Genomic DNA, 5,614 nt, shown 5'->3' with positions numbered 1-5,614 from the left:
AGTCTGTGTTATTTTCTCAATAAATCATTTCACAATTTTTGTAACTGTTTTGTTTTTTCTTTTAAAAATGGTTTTACGGAACGAATTCTGGTAAAATGAAAGACTTTGAATTAGTTTCACCTAAGATTTATTCTAAGAACCAATGCGAAATGTGATTCAAACAGCACAATACAATATTTGGACCAATATTCCAAACCGGAAGTATATTAAAGACATTGAGAAAATCGAGACAAAGACAAAAATCATGTCGGATATGATAATTTACCATTACACATTTAATAGCACAACGCTTCTATCATAGGGTATATTAACGTTCGGACCTCATCAATTTACTATATGATGTTAGCTTAACATACTTTTATAAGAAGAAATATGAAGATTACATGTAGTTAAAAAATACAATGACATTCAACAACAACCGGTTTTTTGAAAAAAAGCTTAGGCACTTGTCTTCAGTCAATCGGTTTGCTCCATGATGAACTATGTATACTTTTTTTGCCATTTTTGCCCCCCCCCCCCCTTCCAATAAAAATTCGTCCCAAACCTGTTGTTTTTTTATTAAATTTCATTGGTAGAATTTCAATTATGGATTTCATCCTCGATATGATACGAATGAGGCTGTGTATTAAAGGTAGGTTTCGCCCAACCTAATAATATTTTTTTTTCGTAAAACCCGATAAACGGAAGAAAAGATGAAAAATCATATTAAAATACCGCAATTTAATTTATTTTATATTTGATATTGAACAAATGTGTCTTGAATACAAAATTGAAGGAAATCCTTGATTTATTACGATGTCTAACTGACTGGATAGTATGCAAATGAAGCTGCAATGGATTGGGTTGTCGAAGTTTTGCGCATGGGCATTGTTACGTGCTAAAAGTAAACAAAATAGCTGAACGTAAGCGTGTGAAAAAAATATATACATCTGAATCGGCAACAAAGAGGAAGAAATTAGAATGGAATCGGCAGCACCCTAGGGTATATCCTGGGAATGAAAGTCAGAAACTCAGAGATGGCATGCAGGAAAAAAAAGAACAGAAGCCACATTTCATGCGGGGCTTGCTTGGTTTCAGTTGGACTCGTGTTGCACGTACGCGTGGTGTGTTAAATTTCAACACATGCTAGCGAACATGTTGTAGCAGACTACATATATCTTTGATGCACTATGCTAGCGAGCGTATGTCAGTAACAGGATGTGTTGCAGATTATTTGATATTTATAAACAATTCATCGCACTTCGAGTTTTTACTAAACATATCGTGTCAGGACTGTCACTGCTATCTGGCACTGGCATTTTCCGTTTGTTGATGTGGCCTCGTTTTGGAAAAAATACGTCATTGTTCTATGTGGCTTTGCTCTATTTTCAGAGGAGTATTTTCCTGGTCAAACAAGGCAACTGACCATCTATATTGTTCATTGTATACATTGAAAATTGTCTGAAGATTATACCTATGTACAGGATAATTTTTTTTATTTTGTAGTCTTTATTATTCTTCGGGCGAAACCTACCTTTAATTATCATTATATATGTCACAGTACCGAAGTGGTCTTTATCAAGTCTCAGGAATGAGGTTGGGAAATATAAATAAAAAACGATACAGTTGATACATCGTTGTCCATTGTGCGACGAAATTTCATGAAAAATTCATCTTGTTTCGACAAATCTCGGATACAGAATGATAATTAGAAAAATGACAGAAGCAAAAACATGTACAGAAACACAAACAACATCTAGCCATGCACATCGAACATTGTTTAAGCAACTTAAAACACTAGGTTTCAGTAGTTGAAGATTTTAATTATTTCTAAATAAAAAAAAACCCACAGTTATCTTTGAAATTCAATTGTATTGTATAGTGACTGTATTGCTATGTTTACATCATTTCTAAATACACTACCACATCCGTCGCTAATGCGCTACATTGAGCATGACTGTATGCAAGACGTTCCGTTAAACGTTGGATTAATCCTTAAACTACCTTTAAGTTATGTGCCGTAACTGGTCAAAAATTTTGACTTGGTAATTTTACATAAATAATCTATTGAAAACCATGACATTTAATGAATAACGCTGAGAAATTCCCTCAAATGGACAGACAACATATATGATGCCTTGTAAATGTAAGTTAGAACATAGATGTTATGCAATGTTCTTGTTTTTATGCTACATCAGATGGAAACATACCTGCGCTTTCAAAGTTACTACTAATAATAAAAATGTGAACTGAAATTGTAGATAACAGCTTTACTTCATGGTCTGACCATACCTACTCATTTCACTGCACTGGAGTTGTCAATATAGTGATTTTTTGGCAGTACTGCCAAATATCATTTTCATCTCTTATTTTCACTTGAAAAATCAAAACCTATGCATTTAAAGTATTTTAATTCTCAAAATGTTGGTAACTTTTGATAAGGATTCGTTTGAATTTTGAAAAATACGGCTCATATAAATTTAAATGTTTAGGAGAGAGATCTAGAACATACCACTGGAGCAGTGATGGTAAAATGGTTAAGGTGTTCCGACATACCGCTGGGGCAGTGATGGCAAAATGGTTAAGGTGTTCCGACACACCACTGGGACAGTAATGGTAAAATGGTTAAGGTGTTCAACATACCACTTGGGCAGTGATGGCAAAATGGTTAAGGTGTTCCGACATACCACTGGGGCAGTGATAGTAAAATGGTTAAGGTGTTCCGACATTTCACTGGGGCAGTGATGATGAGATGGTTAAGGTGTTCCGACATACCACTTGGGCAGTGATGGCAAAATGGTTAAGGTGTTCCGACATACCACTAGGGCAGTGATGGTAAAATGGTTAAGGTGTTCCGACATACCACTGGGGTAGTGATGGTAAAATGGTTAAGGTGTTCCGACATTTCACTGGGGCAGTGATGGTAAAATGGTTAAGGTGTTCCGACATACCACTGGGACAGTGATGGTAAAATGGTTAAGGTGTTCCGACATTTCACTGGGGCAGTGATGGCAAAATGGTTAAGGTGTTCCGACATACCACTAGGGCAGTGACGGTAAAATGGTTAAGGTGTTCCGACATACCACTAGGACAGTGATGGTAAAATGGTTAAGGTGTTCCGACATACCACTGGGGTAGTGATGGTAAAATGGTTAAGGTGTTCCGACATACCACTGGGGCAGTGATGGTAAAATGGTTAAGGTGTTCCGACATACCACTGGGGCAGTGATGGTAAAATGGTTAAGGTGTTCCGACATACCACTATGGCAATGATGGTAAAATGATTAAGGTGTTCCGACATACCACTACGGCAATGATGGTAAAATGGTTAAGGTGTTCCGACATACCACTGGGGCAGTGATGGTAAAATGGTTAAGGTGTTCCGACATACCACTAGGGCAGTGATGGTAAAATGGTTAAGGTGTTCCGACATACCACTACGGCAATGATGGTAAAATGATTAAGGTGTTCCGACATTTCACTGGGGCAGTGATGGTAAAATGGTTAAGGTGTTCGACATACCACTGGGACAGTGATGATGAGATGATTAAGGTGTTCCGACATACCACTGGGACAGTGATGATGAGATGGTTAAGGTGTTCCGACATTCCACTCGGGCAGAGATGGTTAAATGGGCAAGGTGTTCCGACATACCACTGGGGCAGTGATGGTAAAATGGTTAAGGTGTTCCTATATACCAATGGGGCAGTGATGGTAAAATGGTTAAGGTGTTCCGACATACCACTTGGGCAGTGATGGCAAAATGGTTAAGGTGTTGCGACATACCACTGGCACAGTGACGGTAAAATGGTTTAGATGTTCGACATACCGCTGGGGCAGTGATGGTAAAATGGTTAAGGTGTTCGACATACCACTGGGACAGTGATGATGAGATGATTAAGGTGTTCCGACATACCACTGGGACAGTTTGGTAAAATCGCTATGGTTTTCCTACATACCAATGGGACAGTGATGGTAAAATGGTTAAGGTGTTCAGACATATTAAGGTTACCACCAAAATAATCGGAACATCTGAATATGTTTTATAGAAAAACAAATAGACCAATATATTAGGTTTCATCGGCCGTCAAACCTGTTATTATGTTAAATAGTTTCCATTCATCTTCAACAAATTTCCTGTTTCTGTATAATCTGTGTATAATTTCGTTTTGGCATACACTCAATTTACCTCATTTAAAAAGTAATCGAAGCTATACCACGCTACTCGCGTTCGTATGAAATAAGTTTGTAATATGATTTGTGTATAGGTTATGTGTAACGCAATACATACACATGGTATTTACATAACAGTTTATTTAAATAGCACTTCGCGCTGTGGTAACATCCCTTTTCATATTCCAGTTCATTGACCCCTCGGATCCCCGTCCTGATGAAGCTGCCTTGCCCCTTATATTCTGGAGATTGTCTACCCCGAACTCTCCCTAACATCTTAACCTTCAGTATATCTAACAACTTAACACCTACTGCAACCCGCCTGTTTGTGCAAATATTAAAAAGGCATGTACGGCCAAGAATATCTTATCCTAACCCGAACCTGAATTCTTACCGCTGACCGCTTTGATATACTGCACGTCAGGGTCCGCCCTATCTATCTACATATAGTGTAGCTATCATCTCCCAAGATGACAGACTACGTGATACCGCGCTAGTCTACCCTCCTGCTTCTGTCAATCAAAGGCTATACCTATTAATCTATTGTTTGTTTTACTTTCCCATACATGCTATATCAAATGTACTTTTAACTTAGTGTTTCGTAATAAATATATATTTTGTTACATATGTCTGTTTATATGAACACGTTTTGTGTACCTGGAGCCACTGGTTTCAAAAACATCTCAGGAGAGAAAAAAATCAAGGTTTGGTGAGTTTCTATTTGTGGTATTAGCTGTATTATATTATGGTAAACCGGTCTAATTATTAGTCTCAGGTGATCTAACTATTGCCTTCACAAACTTTAAATGTACATATTGTAGCTGATAGGAAGTGGCTTTTAATTGTATTTAAATGGAAATGATTTTTTGTCAAACGTTATAAGCCTGCCCTTAATGCTTCAATGGCCCCTGAAAGTAACTACACTAATATTATGTAGCCAGTTTTATTGTTTGAATTTATATGAATAATTCGATTCTTTTTTCATAAATTGAGATTTCAATGAAATCCAAATAAATATGGATGCCTCTATACAGCGATACCTCTCTTTTTTGTTCTGAGTATACTAACAACTAATTACTTACGTCTAGATATTGATTACTGCTTTCAATATAAAATTTACCAGCATGTCAGCGATTGATAAAATTTATAGACCGGATGTTCTAAACTCTAATGGCAACCAAGAGATGTATTTGGAATCGTGCTACCAGAATTATGTATATTGTACAAGAGCTTATGGGTATTTATTTTTAAATATGACATATGACAGAAATATGTATCGAACCATGTGAACTTACTAAATTGAAATGTACATTTTGTTGCATATATTGCCAAAAATAATAAACAACACAACAATCTACGAGTCAGCAGTAATACCTACGGTTAAGTCTGATGCATACACACTTTCTATCAACTTAGGTATGTTCAAGTTTACCTGAGAAGTTATATATAGGCATGCAAAATA

The sequence above is a fragment of the Argopecten irradians genome, chromosome 7 (genome assembly GCF_041381155.1).
Source record: "Argopecten irradians isolate NY chromosome 7, Ai_NY, whole genome shotgun sequence".
Lineage (NCBI taxonomy): Eukaryota > Metazoa > Mollusca > Bivalvia > Pectinida > Pectinidae > Argopecten > Argopecten irradians.
Note: the sequence above shows the minus strand (reverse complement) of the source record.